This window comes from Microcaecilia unicolor, chromosome 1, assembly GCF_901765095.1.
Source record: "Microcaecilia unicolor chromosome 1, aMicUni1.1, whole genome shotgun sequence".
Taxonomy (NCBI): domain Eukaryota; kingdom Metazoa; phylum Chordata; class Amphibia; order Gymnophiona; family Siphonopidae; genus Microcaecilia; species Microcaecilia unicolor.
The window spans coordinates 71,184,932-71,206,537 of NC_044031.1; the positions used below are offsets into that span (position 1 = coordinate 71,184,932).

Genomic DNA, 21,606 nt, shown 5'->3' on the forward strand with positions numbered 1-21,606 from the left:
GATTACCTGGCAATGGATTAGTACATTATTAAAGTTTTCCCCTCAGGTATCTCCATTGCTGCCAATTTAAGGTAATTTTCTCCCTGGTATGTCTGTGGCTCGCTTCTAAACATGATGCAAAAGAGGCTTAACTAATCTTTTTCAGCTTGTTACTGATGATGGTACACTTTGATCACATAAATCTTTGTGCACAGACTATGACTTAGATGCCCGAGAGATGTTTTCTTATCTATGGATCCAACATTATGTAGCCTAATTGCCCTCCTCGGCTCTTACAGCAGATGCTCATGAATTAATAAGTGAGACTTATAATTTGGAGGCTCAACAAGTGCCTTGAGATGTCACCATAAGACTCTGTTAGACCTACTTCCTTCTTATGATTTGACCCCTCTGGCACAGCAATGGATTGCAGATTTGGATACTCCAGTGCTGGAAAAACATGTTCTTCAAAGTCTTTGGAACTGCAGTCCATTGACGAAGAATGTCCTTCATTGGAAGATGTAATATAAACTGGTCATGCATCTGTATATTTCTCTTTCTCGGGCCCACAAGGTTCATTTTGCCCATTTTGATTGTTTTAAATGTAAACAACCTATGGCTACATTAGGTCATCTTTTTTTGGCACTGCCTCATTATACAGGTATATTGGAAGACCCTGAGCTCTCATGCCTCCTCCCTGTGGGGGGGGGGGGGGGGGGTGAGTTGGATTCAGAGGCCTAAAATGTTGTTTGGAAGTATGATATTGCTTCTTCTAAGCCTAGAGGTTATTTGAGCTTTGTGAAACGTACAGTACTGATGGGCCTTAAATGTATCCTTACTTGTTGGCTACAGCCAGAGCTTCTTTCTTTGGCTCAGTGGTGATCAGTAATGATTACTCAGGCTTCCCTGGAGCGGAGGGAATTTAATGATTTAGATATGCTGCCCAGGAAGAAATTTTGTGCGACTTGGAAGCCATTTTGTAATTCCGTGATTCCCATGACTCACAGCCGTCTGCTTAACACTTGAGTTTGGTTTTGATTGCTTGCTATCAATGTGAAGTGGTGTGACAGGTTTTTTTGGGAGGGAGCGGGGGTGGATGAGGGTTCCAACCCTGTTCTGTTCTATAATTGTGGATCACATGCTGTTTCTATTTTAGAGGTTGTTGTACGTATGACTGTGACCTTCAATAAATATATTTTACACAAAAAAAAAAAAAAAGGGACAGACCACACCTCTCAATTTAGTCATGTAGAAAAACCATAAGCTACACAAAAACATGGTAATGGGTAAAATGACTGCACAAAAGGATGAGTATACTTAAGAGTTCTCTCAAGGTTTGGGAGTGATACCATACAACACTGCCAACTTTAAGACCAAATCTCTTATCATCCTGAATGGCCTAATTACTACTACTACTTAACATTTCTAAAGCACTACTAGGGTTACGCAGCGCTGTAAAATTAAACATGGAAGGACAGTCCCTGCTCAAGGAGCTTACAATCTAAAAGACAGGTGTACATTCTAAAGACAAATGTAGAAGGATGCTGCTTAATTACAGATCTTTTGAAACCTATTTTTCTAATTTTCAGTGCTTCTTAAGATCGTAATTTCCATTATTGTGTCTATTTTACAGTTCGATTCTAGTTCTTCCTTGTTTGGAATATTAAAATGTTATTCTATTCTGTTAATGACAGATTACTTTCCAGGCTGTATAATGAACAAGCTATAATTGACCTATGTGTCTTTTTGTCAACCAATTAAGAGATACAAGAGGAAAAATACACTTCATTAATCTACATTATTAAAGGAAAGGTATTTTGATTTTCAATGCTGAAACTGCATCTGTTCTCTGCCAAATATAGGCAATCTTGTCTCTGACACAGTTTGAAGCCCTAAAATGGTTACAGATATCTTGGTTAACAGTAGAAATGGTCAGTTATGTTAGACTTTAGATTACAGTAAAGTCAAAGAAAAAAATTTAAATAAAGTATGAGCATCAACTGACTCTAGGAGGGAAGAAATTCTACACACACAGAGAATATGGTGGCCTACCTAGTCAGCTCATTTTCCTTAATCGTTGTGACACCATATAAAGTCAAATTTATTGTTGGCTTTATCTGTGTTTCTCCTCAAGAATATAATAATTTCCATACTGAACAAAGGTCCATCTAGCCCAGTATCATGTTTCTAACAGTGGCCAATCCAGGCCACAAGCACCAAAGAGAATACCAACAAGTAACAATATTTCATGATACCTACCCACAGTGGACTTTCCCCAGGTCTACTTAAACGTTTTATGGATTTCACATTCAAACATTTGTCCAAACCTCTTTTAAACAGGGCTATATTAACTGCTTTTATAACATCCTCTGGCAATACGTTCAAGAGCTTAAATATGCACTGAAGAAAAAATATTTCTCCTGTTTTAAATGCATTACATATAACTACATGGATTGTTCTCCACCTTTGTGATGTTTCCCAGTTCTTTTCTAGCTAGGAGTAGGATTAGATTCATTTTTATCTTGTCAGGAGCAAATGAATACTGTAGTCTCTACTGCTTTTTATTAATTGTAGTTCTAAATTGTGGAATCTATTAGAAGCTAGTTAATTTTAGATGGTTGTGAAAACATCTATCCTTAAAAGACTAGTTTTTTTTCTTTAACATAATTTTTTTTTTCTTTAACATAATTTTAGCTTGCCCACTAATGTGCTCAGTGCATTACAAATGCCTTAGAATGCTTCAACCAAACTGGTGATAAGATATGCTCTGAGAGGATCTATCAAGTCATTATCTTAAGCAACTTTATTGGCTGGCAATTGTGCAGTGGTTCACTAAGTTGGGATCTTGAGTCATAGAACTCCAATAGGAGATGGTCTTGAGTACCTGCAGAACCTTTTGACATTTTATGAACCTCTGGCTACATTTTACTCTACAGGTACCAGGAATTTTTAATCCTATCCATTGCAGAAGTGAGATTTATTAAGACTCAAGCTAGAAAGTGACTAGGATAATTTTTTCAATTGGCTTTGTTGACACCTCATCACTGTAGTCAAGATGAATGTATTGAAAGTTACATACATAAGCAACTTGTGGTAAATGGGAGAGGGGGTGTGCGCCAGTATGCATCCGCACCTGTTCTTTTGCACCTAAATATGAGCCTCGCTAAAGTTTCTTACACAAAAATTTACCCTCCATTACTCTGATCTATTGGTAAACCGCACTATTTTAAATATTGATGTCTAAAACGTTTTTGCCATTTCAATTTTTCTCTACTGGCTAATAAATAAGTGATTATGGATTGCTTCCAGTCCAGACACAGTCTATCCCGGGGTGGGGGGAGGGCATAGCAGTGACCCGCCAGAGGTGGCAATCAACCTAGGTACACCACTGCCTGTCCACACTGCCCTTCAACTCACCTACCTCAGGACAGATATATAGCCTGCCTAATCCATAACCTAGTCCCTTTAAGTGTTTTCGCTCAAACGTTTCTTACATAATACCTTGCCAGAACCCACATTAATCTGTTTATTCTTGGGCTGTTTGATTCTAGCCTTCATACTGAATCTTGGGGGAGGTTCCTTGTATTACAATTCTTCAGTCAATTAGGTCAACTCTTTTCAGAGCAGAGAATTGGAGACCGACAGGGCAAATTTTAAAGTTCCAGTCTCCAAATCGATTCCTTTAGAATGATTTGACTGCAGCTATTGCATTGAATAATAGTCATTTAGATCATCTGATTGTATACAGAACTCATTGTATACAGAACTCATTGTATACAGACCAACATTAAACAGAACCCCCCCCCCCCCCCAAAAAAAAAAAAAATGCCTTCTTTGCCCAGGGAAACGAGCCTCTCCAGAAATAAAATCTAAAGTGAGTTCAGTAAAGAAAGTGATAGCCAATGTCAAAAGAGCTCAGAACATTATATATCTAATATTCTGCGAAAAGACAGTCATTATTACTTTTGGTAATAGTTTATACGCTCTAATGCTCATTGGGTTTTTTTACAAACTAATATTTAACAAGAGAGATTTGAAACATAAAAAAAAACTACTGCTGTTAGGAGACCTCATTATTAGAGGAATCAACTGGGGATCACAGTACAAGTGACACAAAAAGGTTAAATGCATCCCAGAATTCTTAGCTAATAGGAACACAAATCAAATTGTTAATGACATCAGAGATGAAAGTTATTATCCATCTGGGTACAAATAACCTGGCTAGAAATAGCATTTCTGCAGTGCAAAGAGACCAACAAATTTTGAAGGAGAGACTTAATACGTCTGGATTTCCCTGGACATGTCCTCCTTTTCAGGGGACTATTGGGGGTCGGGGTACTTTTTTTCCAACCAGCCCATTTGTCTGGGTTTGTAGGCGAGCGGACTCGCCTCTCCCCCCTCCCCCAAAAGCCTCAGGGTGCCCTCCCCGAACCTACCGTAACACGCTCTAGTGGCCTCTTCGGGGAGGGAAAGAACCCCACTCTTTCCTGCCCGCTGCCGCTGACCTCCTCACTGCTGCCCAAAGGCTATCTCAGTGTTAGAGCTACAATACAAACATTCAAATCAAGAGCAATAGCGCAAACTTCTAAAAACATACGAGGAAAAAATGCAAGTTAAGAGTATAATTTGATTATTATTTATTGCTTTTATTTGAATGTTTGTATTGTAGCTGTACCCCTGATACAGCCTTTGGGCGAAATATGGCCATCATATATGTGTTTCAATAAACCACATTTCTCTTCATTTCCACTGGTCTACTTTGTGTGTTGCTGGTTTTCCTGTGTGCAGATCATTGACTGCTGCTGCTTAACTGCTACATTTTTCTGTGGCAGACAAAATGATCCTAACTAAAAATTCAATCAACGTATGGACAGAGATTTAGATTAGAGGAAGGTGGTGAGAGATGGAATAAAATAATTTCAAGTAGTCACCCCCAGCAAAAACGTAGTGGTAAAAATAACAAGAGACATGATCTCAGCAAAAGAAATCTTGGTGGAAGGCTATAAGCATAAATGCCTATAGTCTAGGCAATATAATTCCTTATCTATAAACCGTAATGGTGGGCATGGACTTGGACACTGTGACCATTACAAAGGCATTGTTCAATGAGTCTCATGGATGGAATATCAACATACCCAGCTATATCTTAGGAGTAACAGTAATAAACAAAAAGGGGAAGAAGGAGATCTCTATGGAAAAGGCAATACTAAAGTAGCTAAAATGCAAGGAGTGTGGGGAAGGGAGGAAGCCCTATGGATTGTTTTGGGAAAAGGAGATAGCACTCTCATCCACACTGGTCTATAGACCTCCAACTCAAATGGAAGAACTTGTTTAGACCTAATCGATAATATTGAAAACATGGGAATGAAAGGAGAGATGATAGCACTGGATAACTTGAATCTATCAGATGTGGATTGGAGTATCCCATCTCAAATCTGAAAAAAGTAGAATAGTGGATGGCCTGCAAGGGGCTTGTTTTTTTTTATAATTTTGTTACATTTGTACCCCGCGCTTTCCCACTCATGGCAGGCTCTATGCGGTGGGCAATGGAGGGTTAAGTGACTTGCCCAGAGTCACAAGGAACTGCCTGTGCCAGGAATCGAATTCAGTTCCTCAGTTCCCCAGGACCAACGTCCACCACCCTAACCACTAGTGGATTGGAGTATCCCATCTCAAATCTGAAAAAAGTAGAATAGTGGATGGCCTGCAAGGGGCTTCAGTTTTTTTTATAATTTTGTTACATTTGTACCCTGCGCTTTCCCACTCATGGCAGGCTCAATGGGGCAATGGAGAATTAAGTGACTTGCCCAAAGTCACAAGGAACTGCCTGTGCCTGAAGTGGGAATCAAACTCAGTTCCCCAGGACCAAAGTCCACCACCCTAACCACTAGGGTGAGGGAACTCATCAGGGAAGGGTTGCTGCTGGATTTAATACTCAAGCATGAAAAGTGCGTGTCTAAAGTATGGGTGGGCACTATTTCTAGACAGCATTGTATGGTTTGATATAAGAGCTAAAGTAGAATGCAATGACTCCAGACTCAAAGACCTTGATTTAAATAAGCAGCCTTCAGCAGTAGTTACCATCTTAAAGACTTTAAAGCGGGTGGGGCTGGGGGTAACCAGCACAAAGACACAGGTACAACCCTATGCCACTGATCTGGGCAGATTGGTCTTTCTCTGCCATCCCTTACTATGTTATGTTCAACAGACCTGTGGTCTAACGAAAGCATCCCCCCCAAAGAAAAAAAAACAACAGTCCCACAAAAGTCAGATAAAAGGCACAAGAGTGGGAATGACCAGGTCGATGCTCCAGGAACAATTTCGCTAAGTCCTTTATTATGAGATGAACTGAATCAAAACAAATAGCGTACAATATCTTATGAACAGAAGACCCTATACAGGCCATGTTTTGGCTAACAAGCATTCATCAGGGGTCCTATATATCATTGCACAGTATCAAATCAAGAAATTGGCTGATGCAACAACGCATATTATAAGAAACCTGCTGTATCATGGCTTGAACCTTCCAACAATAAGGACATTCAATGCTCTTGGTCCAAGGGGAAAAAAATTAATTCTTGCACTGGTCAGCATCTGTCATCCTCTTCATTTGGAACACACACTGGAGGTGGTGGAGATGAAAACGGTAACGGAATTCAAACATTCGTGGGATAAAAATAAAGGAATCCTGTTCAGAAGGCATGGATCCTCAGAAGCTTAGCCGAGATTGGGTGGCAGAGCCAGTGGTGAGAGGTGGGGCTGGTGGTTGGGAGGCGGGGCTAGTGCAGATACAAATCAAGGTAAGGTATACACAAAAAGTAGCACATATGAGTTTATCTTGTTGGGCAGACTGGATGGACCGTGCAGGTCTTTTTCTGCTGTCATCTACTATATTACTATGATTGAAGATTCACATCAGCCCTTTGATACCTACTGCCTTAAAGGACTTCCCTTCCAGGAGCATAAACGAACACCAATTTTCTTTTAGCTCTTTGTCCCCAGCAACTAAGTGCCTCCTAGGCAGCTCAACTTCCTCCCTGAACTTTTTGCTTAACAAAAGCATGCCACATCTTATGTTACTGTAAAATCCTCTAATAGCTCTACCTGGTAAAGGAGTTAGTACTGTCAAAACCAAACTTTCCAGGCTAAGGAGGCTTTACTACTAGTAAGGTATGAGCAGGGGAAATCTTTGGCTGCCCAAGCCACTGCATTAAAGCGAATGCTACATACCTGTAGAGGGTATTCTCCGAGGACAGCAGGCTGATTGTTCTCACTGATGGGTGACGTCCTCGGCAGCCCCTCCAATCGGAATCTTCCTAGCAAAGTCCTTTGCTAGCTCTCGCGCGCCCGCGCGCACCGCGCATGCGCGGCCGTCTTCCCGCCCGAAACCGGCTCGAGCCGGCCAGTCCAGTATGTAGCAAGACAATACAGTTCAAGGGAAGACACAACTCCAAAGGGGAGGCGGGCAGGTTTGTGAGAACAATCAGCCTGCTGTCCTCGGAGAATACCCTCTACAGGTATGTAGCATTCGCTTTCTCCGAGGACAAGCAGGCTGCTTGTTCTCACTGATGGGGTATCCCTAGCCCCCAGGCTCACTCAAAACAACAACCATGGTCAATTGGACCTCGCAACGGCGAGGACATAACTGAGATTGACCTAAAAAAATTTACCAACTAACTGAGAGTGCAGCCTGGAACAGAACAAACAGGGCCCTCGGGGGGTGGAGTTGGATTCTAAACCCCGAACAGATTCTGAAGAACTGACTGCCCGAACCGACTGTCGCGTCGGGTATCCTGCTGCAGGCAGTAATGAGATGTGAATGTGTGGACAGATGACCACGTCGCAGCTTTGCAAATTTCTTCAATGGAGGCTGACTTCAAGTGGGCTACCGACGCAGCCATGGCTCTAACATTATGAGCCGTGACATGACCCTCAAGAGCCAGCCCCGCCTGGGCGTAAGTGAAGGAAATGCAATCTGCTAGCCAATTGGATATGGTGCGTTTCCCTACAGCCACTCCCCTCCTATTGGGATCAAAAGAAACAAACAATTGGGCGGACTGTCTGTGGGGCTGTGTCCGCTCCAGGTAGAAGGCCAATGCTCTCTTGCAGTCCAATGTGTGCAGCTGACGTTCAGCAGGGCAGGAATGAGGACGGGGAAAGAATGTTGGCAAGACAATTGACTGGTTCAGATGGAACTCCGACACGACCTTTGGCAAGAACTTAGGGTGAGTGCGGAGGACTACTCTGTTATGATGAAATTTGGTGTAAGGAGCCTGGGCTACCAGGGCCTGAAGCTCACTGACCCTACGAGCTGAAGTAACTGCCACCAAGAAAATGACCTTCCAGGTCAAGTACCTCAGATGGCAGGAATTCAGTGGCTCAAAAGGAGGTTTCATCAGCTGGGTGAGAACGACATTGAGATCCCATGACACTGTAGGAGGCTTGACAGGGGGCTTTGACAAAAGCAAACCTCTCATGAAGCGAACAACTAAAGGCTGTCCCGAGATCGGCTTACCTTCCACATGGTAATGGTATGCACTGATTGCGCTAAGGTGAACTCTTACAGAGTTGGTCTTGAGACCAGACTCAGACAAGTGCAGAAGGTATTCAAGCAGGGTCTGTGTAGGACAAGAGCGAGGAGCTAGGGCCTTGCTGTCACACCAGACGGCAAACCTCCTCCACAGAAAGAAGTAACTCCTCTTGGTGGAATCTTTCCTGGAAGCAAGCAAGACGCGGGAGACACCCTCTGACAGACCCAAAGAGGCAAAGTCTACGCTCTCAACATCCAGGCCGTGAGAGCCAGGGACTGGAGGCTGGGATGCAGAAGAGCCCCTTCGTCCTGCGTGATGAGGGTCGGAAAACACTCCAATCTCCACGGTTCTTCGGAGGATAACTCCAGAAGAAGAGGGAACCAGATCTGACGCGGCCAAAAAGGAGCAATCAGAATCATGGTGCCTCGGTCTTGTTTGAGTTTCAACAAAGTCTTCCCCACCAGAGGAATGGGAGGATAAGCATACAGCAGGCCTTCCCCCCAATCCAGGAGGAAGGCATCCGATGCCAGTCTGCCGTTGGCCTGAAGCCTGGAACAGAACTGAGGGACTTTGTGGTTCACTCGAGATGCGAAGAGATCCACCAAGGGGGTGCCCCACGCTTGGAAGATCTGTCGCACCACTCGGGAGTTGAGCGACCACTCGTGAGGTTGCATAATCCTGCTCAACCTGTCGGCCAGACTGTTGTTTACGCCTGCCAGATATGTGGCTTGGAGCACCATGCCGTGACGGCGAGCCCAGAGCCACATGCTGACGGCTTCCTGACACAGGGGGCGAGATCTGGTGCCCCCCTGCTTGTTGACATAGTACATGGCAACCTGGTTGTCTGTCTGAATTTGGATAATTTGGTGGGACAGCCGATCTCTGAAAGCCTTCAGAGCGTTCCAGATCGCTCGCAACTCCAGGAGATTGATCTGTAGACCGCGTTCCTGGAGGGACCAGCTTCCTTGGGTGTGAAGCCCATCGACATGAGCTCCCCATCCCAGGAGAGACGCATCCGTTGTCAGCACTTTTTGTGGCTGAGGAATTTGGAAAGGACGTCCCAGAGTCAAATTGGACCAGATTGTCCACCAATACAGGGATTCGAGAAAACTCGTGGTGTATAGAAAAAGAATGGAAAACTACAGAAGGCTTGTAAAAAGCTGAGAGAATGACCTTACAAAGGAATGTGCTGATCAGTGGAAGGCTGAACAGTGCAGAAACAAGAGAAAAACAAACCTTACCTTAAGAACAGATAATGTCTGGGGTCTGCTGATTTGTGGTTAGAGCAAAGGGCAAGGGAAAAGATAAGGGAAAAATAGCTGAGAATAGCTTAAGTTAGAGACATGCTGTGTATATAAGGAAGATAGGAAACACTGTCAGTAAGCAACTTCATCTCTGTATAACTTGCTTCCTATGTAAAGTTATTACATAGCTCTGTCATTGACAGTTGATTAAAAAATTATAATAAAATTATTATCTTACTATATGTACTACATCATTTTCTGCATTATTGGCAAGGAAATTTAACAATTGGCGTCCCTGGGTGGGCAAGATAAACTGCATGTCTGACAGACTAAATTGATAACCAGTATAGTTATTGATACCGAAGGACGACCATCTGATCGTTGATCTTATGATACTGGCCAGCTCATGAGAAGCGTTCAGCGTTCATCGGGAAGTGAAGGACCAGAAGGGTCATTGATATTGAGTTGTGAGTACTAGTACACGGTTTTAAAACTGTCAAATTTATTTTTTCTCTTGTATCTGTTGTGCTCTTTTTGTCTCTGTTTTCTTTTTTTTGCTCTTCTTTTTTGCTTTGGTTATTTTTGTTTTGCAAAATATTGTTATTTCACAATGGCTAATGTAAATATTGATAATGTGATATTAGAGACGTTTGATATTAAATATTCACTTTATGTAGATAGCACACGCATGTGTACCCTGTTACAACATGTACAGGAAGCTTTTCCGTTTGATAAGAAACAGCTTGCAAATTTAAACCTAAAATGGGTTAAATACGCTCAAAAGGATTCCTTTTTGGGCTGGCCCCAGAATGGATCATTTGAACGTCATGCTTTATTGCAATTATTGAAGTATATACAAAATAACAAAAAAGGAAAATCATTGATTAAGCATTTGTACTGTTGGAATTTATTTTCGGTTACTGCTGATATGTGGCATCACGATAAGAAAGAATGCACAGAAAAGGCTATGAAACCGCAGAGAGAACAGGAAAAGAAGCAGGAGATTGCAGGTTCACTAACCTCAACTGCACCTCCACCGTATGAAAATAATAATCATACTTCAGGGACAGTTACGACTTCACTATATCCCTTACAATCATTAAAAGAATTAGAAGCAGCAGCAGAAGAGGAAGATGATGAAGTAGCTGTAGGATATAAGGGGTGGAAGACAGGAGTAAAAAAGTCAGAATCTAAACCAAGTAAAGATAAGGAAAGACCTAAAAAGCCGATAGACTGTTCCCCCATTAAGGAGACAGGTGAAAATTTATTAGAAGATATAGACACATTACCAGGAGATGAGGCTGATATTCAAATTAAGGGTTCCTTTACTATGAAAGGTAACATAAAGGTTATGGAAAAAAAGTATAAAGACGAGATAAGTGATGATGGTGATGATGGAAGTTCACAGGGAGCATGTGGAGGTGTTAAAACGGGAAAACAGAGGGATGTACCTAGTGGAGAAAAGGTAGAGAAATGGAATTCGGATAAAAGTATGTTTATAGAAGCCATATTAGGATCTATGGCATCAGGAAGTGTGACAGAATATGGTTATGGTTTTTGGAATGAATTGGTAGGGTCGTTTCTGACAGCCAAAGTTCCCTTACCATGCCATATTAAGGGCCCGGCTGAGTTACAAGATTTGAATAAACTAGAGAATGTAATTGTTAGAAAGGGAAAAGATTGGGAAAATCATGAAAGACTAATAAGAGGAATAAAAATATGGCGAGAGACTGCACAAAGATTCCTTGAGAAAGAAAAAGAGGAAGGAGAAACAGATATACAAACTGTTTGCCCTATATTTACACGAACAGATGCAATAGGGAATGCTACACGGGTTTACAAACCATATAACCCTATAGATATTAGCACTATGACAAATAAACTTCCTAATATACAGAAGGGTGCCCGAATTTGGCTGGAGCAAATGGATACCTTAACTGCAGGAACTCAGTTAGCTGTGGGGGATTTTAAAGCATTCTGCACAGCAGCAGGAGTGAGCTTGGCACAGTTAGCATTACAAAGTCAAAATCCAGCATTACTCATGCATACACAGGATGGGGTTATGTTCTCAGGACAGGCACGTAGGGAATTAAGTGCAGCATTAACAAATGTGTTATAGCACGAACACAAGTGACATTTTTAGGACAGACAGTGTCAGGAACCTCCAAGATAGTAACAAGGGAGGTGTTGCAGGAAATTTTGAAATCACCAATACCACAAACCTTAACTCAGCTTAGGGGATTGTTAGGATCTTTTAATTACTGTAGACAATGGATTCCAAATTATTCACAGATTGTAGCACCACTTTATCGACATTTAAGGGTACCGGCTGGTACTGCTTTAAAAGCTGCTATACAATTGACAGAATCTGACATCAGTATTATTAAAATAATAGTACAACACTTATCACAGTATAATCCTCTAAGTACGGTAGACCCACACAAGAAGGTTCACATTTGGGTTAAAGATATGGGAACCTCATGGGCAGCAATGGTGAATCAAGAACCGGAATTCGTGAAACCTGTTTCCTTTCTTTCAGGTACCTTTAGTGCTGTAGAAAAAGGTTTGCCCGAAATACCAAGACAACTAGTAGCACTAGTGGCTGCAATAGAAAAATGGAGAGCTGTTATGCCATACAGCCCCATTATCCTGCATACTAATCATACTATATACCATATGTTGTCACAAAGTCAAGCAGCTCTTACTAGTACCCGATATGGGAAATATCAAGCAGTTTTAATAGGTCAAGATATAGATACCAAACCCATGACTAAAGAACAGAACAAACAAATGGATTTGGTTTTCCAGATGGAAATTGAAGTAGAGAAACAGATAGAAAAATTATTTGATATACCTTCTTTGCAGTTACTGACATTTTCTCCACTACCCAAGGAAGAGGGAGATCATTGGTTTACTGATACAGCTCAGATAGGCAGTAAAACATCGTTTGCAGCATTAAAAACTATTTTATATGCGGTAGACATAAAAGTTGAGAAAAAGGTTCAATACAAAGCACCAGAAGGTACTTCTGCCCAAGAAGCAGAACTGATGGGAGTGTGTATGGCTCTAAAAGAAACAGAAAAGACAAGGTCCTGTACTATTTATACAGATAGTGCATATGTAGTGAGCTCATTGCAATATCATTTACTAAAATGGAAAAGACGAGGATTTCTAATGGCAAATGGAAAACCCCTACAACATAGTCAAACTTGGCAACAAGTTTTACAAATATTAAGTGAACGAGAGGGTTATGGTACAAGGACTGCAATAGTGTGGGTGGCTGCACATACAGGTCAGGATACTATGGAAGCTAGAGGTAATGAGTTGGCAGATAAAGCAGCTAAAGAGGTATTACAAAATAAAATCTTAATACAAACACGTTCACGGGAACATATGAGGTGTGATACTCCCTACCCTCCAGATCCAGGTCAGATAAGAGTTAAACCTACAGAACAAGAGAGAATACAATGGGAAAATTTGGAATGTAAAATGGATACAGGAAAAACAAAATGGATACATCCAAATGGGAAAATTTGCATGACTACATCTGAGCTAATAAATAACTTTTATAATTGGCATGTTACATTGCATTTATCCGCGTCAGACATGAGCAAGGCTATGGAGACCATATTTTGGCATCCAAGAATACTTGCTTATGCCACACGCATTGTATTAAATTGTATGGTTTGTTCTAAAAATATAGTACATCGAGGACCAGTGATTTCTCCCGGATCTATTCCAATTCCCTCAGGACCAGGTGTAGAATGGCATCTGGATTTTACAGATATGGTAATACCGGTAAAAGATAAAAGGTATCTTTTAGTCTGGGTGGATGCTTTCAGTAAATGGATAGAAATATTTCCTTGTACAAAGGAAACAGCACAAGTGGTGATAGATACGTTTCTACACCATATTTTGCCAGCACATGGATGTCCAAAGAAATTGGTCACAGATAATGGAAGTCATTTTCTGAATGCCTTAATGAAGGATATGACAAGACTCTGTGGAATATTACACAGACAAGTAGCAGTTTATAGGCCAACCTCTAATGGACTAGTAGAAAGATACAATGGCATCATCAAAACTAAATTATGTGTGCTACTAAAAGCACTGAATAAAGCAAATGAGAAAACTTATACGTGGTTGGATGTGTTACCACTGGCTGTGTTACAAATAAGAAGCCATCCTAGTTCTCGTTTGCAAATTTCACCTTTTCAGTTGCATACAGGAAGAGATCCCAGAGGGATACCTGTAAAAGAAGTAGATCAATCAACTGAAGGTGCAACAGACTATTGGAAACAGATAAATCCAATAATTAATTTGACCAGAGATATGGCAATAAAGGACTCAAAACAGATACCTAATATGACTTTTTGTTCTCATTTTTCAGTAGGTCAGAAAGTTTTAAGGAAAAACTTCACACACAAGACTTGAAAAGATCCAATCTACGTTGGACCATTTGAGATAAAAGAACTCACCCATACTGCTGCACGATTAAGTGGTCATACTACTTGGGTGCATTTATCCGATATAAGACGTGTCAACGATACTGGTACTGAATGATTGAAATGGCACTCATCTGGAGTATCGTTGTGGTACATTTTATGGTTCTGACACGGGTTACAACCAATGAAGTGATGGGGAGTTGGACGATAAAACCCCACCGTACAACTAGACAACAAGATAATGTTACCTGTCATAATGGGACTACATGTATATTATGGAATTGTTTTCTAACTTGTAGAATATGGAAAAGGAAAGAAGTAAAAATTAATAATGTGCACAACATGACAAACGTAATGTACAGTAGAGTACAACAAAGGGAAGTATAGAAAGGAAAGGTAATATGCTTAAAACTTCTAACCACAAATGCAGTAAAAGGAAAACTAAGGAAGAATATAAACACTTGAAAGAAAATGTTCTTTAGCTATGACGGCCTAGGGAAATAGAGTGAAGAGACATACCACATCTAAACCTAGCTCAAACACGCTAATAGAACTATAGTGTTGTGAACACTGTAAAACAGTGTTCAAGGGAGGTTTGTATAGAAAAAGAATGGAAAACTACAGAAGGCTTGTAAAAAGCTGAGAGAATGACCTTACAAAGGAATGTGCTGATCAGTGGAAGGCTGAACAGTGCAGAAACAAGAGAAAAACAAACCTTACCTTAAGAACAGATAATGTCTGGGGTCTGCTGATTTGTGGTTAGAGCAAAGGGCAAGGGAAAAGATAAGGGAAAAATAGCTGAGAATAGCTTAAGTTAGAGACATGCTGTGTATATAAGGAAGATAGGAAACACTGTCAGTAAGCAACTTCATCTCTGTATAACTTGCTTCCTATGTAAAGTTATTACATAGCTCTGTCATTGACAGTTGATTAAAAAATTATAATAAAATTATTATCTTACTATATGTACTACATCATTTTCTGCATTATTGGCAAGGAAATTTAACAGTGGACAGGTGGATCACATCTTCTAGACCCCCAGCAGCCTGAAACCACTGGGAGGCTAGGGTCCATTGAGCAGATCTCATGTGAAGACGGGCCATGGGGAGTCACATGGACTGTGGAGGCCATGTGGCCCAGCAATCTCAACATCTGCCGAGCTGTGATCTGCTGGGACGCTCGCACCCGCGAGACGAGGGACAACAAGTTGTTGGCCCTCGCCTCTGGGAGATAGGCGCGAGCCGTCCGAGAATCCAGCAGAGCTCCTATGAATTCGAGCTTCTGCACTGGGAGAAGATGGGACTTTGGATAATTTATCACAAACCCCAGTAGCTCCAGGAGGCGAATAGTCATCTGCATGGACTGCAGGGCTCCTGCCTCGGATGTGTTCTTCACCAGCCAATCGTCGAGATATGGGAACACATGCACCCCCAGCCTGCGAAGTGCCGCTGCTACCACAGCTAGGCACTTTGTGAACACCCTGGGCGCAGAGGCGAGCCCAAAGGGTAGCACACAGTACTAGAAGTGGCGTGTGCCCAACTGAAATCGCAGATACTGCCTGTGAGCTGGCAGTATCGGGATGTGTGTGTAGGCATCCTTCAAGTCCAGAGAGCATAGCCAATCGTTTTGCTGAATCATGGGGAGAAGGGTGCCCAGGGAAAGCATCCTGAACTTTTCTTTTACGAGATATTTGTTCAGGGCCCTTAGGTCTAGGATGGGACGCATCCCCCCTGTTTTCTTTTCCACAAGGAAGTACCTGGAATAGAATCCCAGCCCTTCTTGCCCGGATGGCACGGGCTCGACCGCATTGGCGCTGAGAAGGGCGGAGAGTTCCTCTGCAAGTACCTGCTTGTGCTGGAAGCTGTAAGACTGAGCTCCCGGTGGACAATTTGGAGGTTTGGAGGCCAAATTGAGGGTGTATCCTTGCCGGACTATTTGCAGAACCCACTGATCGGAGGTTATGAGAGGCCACCTTTGGTGAAAAGCTTTCAACCTCCCTCCGACTGGCAGGTCGCCCGACACTGACACTTGGAGGTCGGCTATGCTCTGCTGGAGCCAGTCAAAAGCTCGCCCCTTGCTTTTGCTGGGGAGCCGCGGGGCCTTGCTGAGGCGCACGCTGCTGACGAGAGCGAGCGCGCTGGGGCTTAGCCTGGGCCGCAGGCTGTCGGGAAGGAGGATTGTACCTACGCTTACCAGAAGTATAGGGAACAGTCTTCCTTCCCCCGAAAAATCGTCTACCTGTAGAGGTAGAAGCTGAAGGCTGCCGGCGGGAGAACTTGTCGAATGCGGTGTCCCGCTGGTGGAGAGACTCTACCACCTGCTCGACTTTTTCTCCAAAAATGTTGTCCGCACGGCAAGGCGAGTCCGCAATCCGCTGCTGGATTCTATTCTCCAGGTCGGCGGCACGCAGCCATGAGAGCCTGCGCATCACCACACCTTGAGCAGCGGCCCTGGACGCAACATCAAAAGTGTCATAAACTCCTCTGGCCAGGAATTTTCTGCACGCCTTCAGCTGCCTGACCACCTCCTGAAAAGGCTTGGCTTGCTCAGGGGGAAGAGCATCAACCAAGCCCGCCAACTGTCGCACATTATTCCGCATGTGTATGCTCGTGTAGAGCTGGTAAGACTGAATTTTGGCCACGAGCATAGAGGAATGGTAGGCCTTCCTCCCAAGGAGTCTAAGGTTCTAGAGTCTTTGCCCGGGGGCGCCGAAGCATGCTCCCTAGAACTCTTAGCCTTCTTTAGGGCCAGATCCACAACTCCAGAGTCGTGAGGCAACTGAGTGCGCATCAGCTCTGGGTCCCCATGGATCCGGTACTGGGACTCGATCTTCTTGGGGATGTGGGGATTAGTTAAAGGCTTGGTCCAGTTCGCCAGCAATGTCTTTTTGAGGACATGGTGCAGGGGAACAGTGGACGCTTCCTTAGGTGGAGAAGGATAGTCCAGGAGCTCAAACATTTCAGCCCTGGGCTCGTCCTCCACAACCACCGGGAAGGGGATGGCCGTAGACATCTCCCGGACAAAGGAAGCAAAAGACAGACTCTCGGGAGGAGAAAGCTGTCTTTCAGGAGAGGGAGTGGGATCAGAAGGAAGACCCTCAGACTCCTCGTCAGAGAAATATCTGGGGTCTTCTTCTTCCTCCCACGAGGCCTCACCCTCGGTGTCAGACACAAGTTCACGGACCTGTGTCTGCAACCGTGCCCGGCTCGACTCCGTGGAGCCACGTCCACGATGGGGGCGTCGAGAGGTAGACTCCCTCGCCCGCATCGGCGAAGCTCCCTCCGCCGACGTAGTCGGGGAGCCCTCCTGGGAGGTGGCCGCAGTCGGCACCGCACGCGGTACCGACGTCGGGGACCTCACCCCGGGCGATGGGCCAGCCGGCGCCACGCTCGACGGTACCGGAGGCGCAAGCACCGCCGGTACCGGAGGGGTAGGGCGCAACAGCTCTCCCAGAATCTCTGGGAGAACGGCCCGGAGGCTCTCGTTCAGAGCGGCTGCAGAGAAAGGCATGGAGGTCGATGCAGGCGTCGACGTCAGAACCTGTTCCGGGCGTGGAGGCTGTTCCGGGCTGTCCAGAGTGGAGCGCATCGACACCTCCTGAACAGAGGGTGAACGGTCCTCTCGGTGCCGATGCCTGCTGGGTGCCGACTCCCTCGGCGACCCAGAGCTCTCGGTGCCGACGCGGGGAGGGGACCGGTGTCGATGCTTCTTCGACTTCTTCCGAAGCATGTCACCGGAGCTCCCCGGCACCGACGAGGAGGACGTAGAATCCAGCCGTCGCTTCCTCGGGGCCGAGGCCGAAGGAGGTCGGTCTCGGGGGGGCTGTACCGCAGGAGCCCTCAGGGTAGGAGGAGACCCACCCGAGGGCTCACCGCCACCAGCAGGGGAATGGACAGCCCTCACCTGCACTCCACTCGATGCACCACCGTCCGACGACATCAGGAGACGAGGTCCCGGTACCACCGACGTCGATGCAGCTATCCGATGTCTCGGCGCCGATGCAGAGGGCCGATGCCTCGATGCACTCGATGCACTGGCAGCCAAGGAAGAAGGTCTGGACGCTGATGACGTCGATGCACACGATGACCCCGGTGCCGATGCCGACGAAGAGCCCGAGAACAAAACGTTCCACTGGGCCAATCTCGCTACTTGAGTCCGCCTTTGTAAGAGGGAACACAGACTACAGTTCTGGGGACGGTGCTCGGCCCCCAGACACTGAAGACACGAAGAGTGCCTATCAGTGAGCGAGATTACCCGGGCGCACTGGGTGCACTTCTTGAAGCCGCTGGAAGGCTTCGATGTCATGGCGGAAAAATCACGCCGGCGAAGTCAAAATCCGAAATGACGAATTTGGAGCACCAAAACTTTAAGGGAGAAAAATCTCGACCGAGGCCGAAAAGAGGCCTACCCCGACAACGAAAGAAAACTTACCGGGGCAAAAACTGGAAATACGGGAAGGGGCAAACGAAACCCAAGGGGGTTTCCGGAGCACTTTCCGAACGAAAAGAAACTTTTCCGAAGAAAAAACACGTCGATTAGATAACGGACGTGCGAGGTCGACTCTCCGGGGCTCAACACGGCAAAAACACAGCCGTACCGAGTGTGGACGAAAGAAGACTGGCCGGCTCGAGCCGGTTTCGGGCGGGAAGACGGCCGCGCATGCGCGGTGCGCGCGGGCGCGCGAGAGCTAGCAAAGGACTTTGCTAGGAAGATTCCGATTGGAGGGGCTGCCGAGGACGTCACCCATCAGTGAGAACAAGCAGCCTGCTTGTCCTCGGAGAATAGCATATAGCCTTTGGCTGACTAATCCATTAAACAACCAAGTGCCTAGGTGAACAGTGAGAGGCAAAATGAGTCCTCAGGAGAAAAGAGGAGAAAAGGAATTTTCTGATCACTGAAGTTGGAAGAGTTAGAGCTGAGTCCAGACGGGGAAGGGTCCAAAGTCAGGGGAACCAATGCTCAAGTCTGAGAACAGTCTCCAGCAGCTTAAATGTATTTGATTGGTGTTAGAGGAGATCAATTTCAGTTTGTGGAAATCTCAAGAAATGGCCCTGAAGCTGAGAGTGGAGGGGCCACGGAGTTTCTCTAAGCAGAGATGGAGGCAGGAGAGAATTGAACTGTGGTTTAAATATTATATTCTCTGAAATCTTTATTAATTTTTATCTGTTCAAATATTTAAAGATTTTAACTGAACTTGTATTGGTTTCGTGCCTTTAGTTCAGTGGAATGTGAAAAGGGCAAATGATCCCTCTGCTAAAGGCCTCCCAGAGCTTGCTGATGAAAGAACCCTGTATCACAGGAGCTACGGCTGTAAGTATGTACCTCCAGTTTCCCTCCAAAGTGAACTCCTTCATGAGGGACAATAGGCATCAGAGTTTCACATTTTGTACTGCTCCTACAGAGATTTTGCAAACAGCAACAATGCAAACAACTATGATAGGTACGGAATTTATTGCTTATTCAAGACTCAGAAAATGTTGAAGCTAAGTATGATTATTCTTGATTTTAGGAATGTCTTATTTAAAAACTCCATTTAGATTTTCTTCACTATAGATTTTTTTTTTTACTTCTTCAACCATTCAATCAATCTCAAAAAGCAATAAGCTATCTCTTTCTCCTAAAACATCATCATTCTAACCTATGCCCCTTCCCACCTCCCCCATTAACATCTTAGACTATATTCAACATCCCCCAATTTCTTCCCTTTTAATACAGAACGTTGAAAAGAAATTATATATAGGGGTTGAAAAATCTCTTTCCATCTGACTGGGAGAAAAATAACCCTCCAGAATAGGACCAAATTTGGCATAAGGGATAAAATGGTGAAGGGACAAAATGTGTTTGAAATTGGGTCAGACTGAAGGAGTGGGTGAACAAATACATAAACTCCTCAAAAAATGGCCCAATTGCTGCATACAACGATTCACTATAACATAACAGTCAAGGAACTGCATCTTTCAAAATGCCCTCCCCTCTTATTTCCTCTTCATGCCACAAACACACAGAACTACTACTAACATGCATACATGTGCGCAAACACAGGCACAGACACTAAGGCTGGAAATTATTCCATGCTATACAAAGAAATGTAATAGCTAGCATACCGCAAGGATGGTCTTTGCCAGCAATTTCAACATATTTAGTTCTGTTGTGTTAGAAGATGAATGACTGGGACTGCACTAAATAACCTATGTGGATGTGCAATTCTTTTTCCCCATTGAAGAGCAACTGGTGAATGAAGTGGCTAGGCTACAAGGTAAAATTATGTATCATACCTGATAATTTTCTTTCCATTAATCATAGCAGATCAATCCATAGACTGGTGGGTTGTGTCCATCTACCAGCAGGTTGAGATAGAGAGCAATCTTTTGCCTCTCTATATGTGGTCATGTGTTACCAGGAAATCCTCAGTATAATCGATATCAAAGCTCCATCCGCAGGAATCACCAAACAGAGAATTACACCCACAAAGGGACACTGCGCCACCCAACCACTGCCGAAGCAGTGGGGGGGGGACACCCACACCCGCCGACGCGGGGGGAACTGGCTTAACCCATCACCGCCAAAGTGAGAGGGAAACAAAGCTACCCTACTACCGCACGAAACGGGAGGGAGCACTGGCATAATTTAGTTATGAATCCAACCACCCTCGAAACAGGGGGAAAGAAGCAGCAGCTCACTGTAACGCAAAGTCGTCCCAACTCCAGGGAAATCCAAGTGGAAGAACTTGAACTCGAAGTCCTCCTGAACAGGAACTGAAGTCTAAACTTGAAGCCGAAATATAACTCAACTAGAACAAACAGTACAGATATCCGGGAGGGACTATGGATTGATTTGCTATGATTAATGGAAAGAAAATGATCAGGTATGATACATAATTTTACCTTCCATATCATCAAGCAGATCAATCCATAGACTAGTGGGATGTACCCAAGCAGTACTCACCCAGGGCGGGACATGGAAATCCCAGAACTCAACATTGGAGCTCCAAACTGGGCCTCGGCCCGTGCTGCCATATCCAAGCGATAATGCCGTGAGAAGGTATGAGCCGATGCCCAAGTCGCCGATCTGCAAATCTCCTCCAAGGAAACGGACCTGGACTCTGCCATCGAAGCCGCCTGTGCTCTAGTAGAATGAGCCTTCAGCTGGATAGGCGGCACCTTCCCTGCGGCCACATAAGCTGCCGCAATCGTTTCCTTGACCCAACGTGCCACGGTAGGTTTAGATGCCTGCAGACCCCTACGAGGGCCCGAGAACAGCACGAACAGGTGATCCGACTTACGGAAATCGTTGGTCACTTCCAAGTATCTGAAGATAACTTGTCTAACATCCAGGCATCTGAGAGCACGATACTCCTCTGGATAATCCTCCCTACGGAGGGAGGGTAGACAAAGCTGCTGATTCACA

At 44.4% G+C, this 21,606-nt stretch overlaps 1 protein-coding gene and 1 long non-coding RNA gene across 5 annotated transcripts in view; one reads left to right on the plus strand and one right to left on the minus strand.

Moving 5' to 3' along the window:
* KMT2C (lysine methyltransferase 2C) overlaps positions 1 to 21,606 on the minus strand; it is a 917,733-nt gene that overhangs the window by 334,427 nt on the left and 561,700 nt on the right. The window lies entirely within an intron of this gene.
* On the plus strand, positions 12,937 to 15,164 carry LOC115466833. The gene is made up of 2 exons (XR_003941602.1): positions 12,937 to 13,566; positions 14,145 to 15,164. It is a non-coding gene; the product is annotated as an uncharacterized LOC115466833 (long non-coding RNA).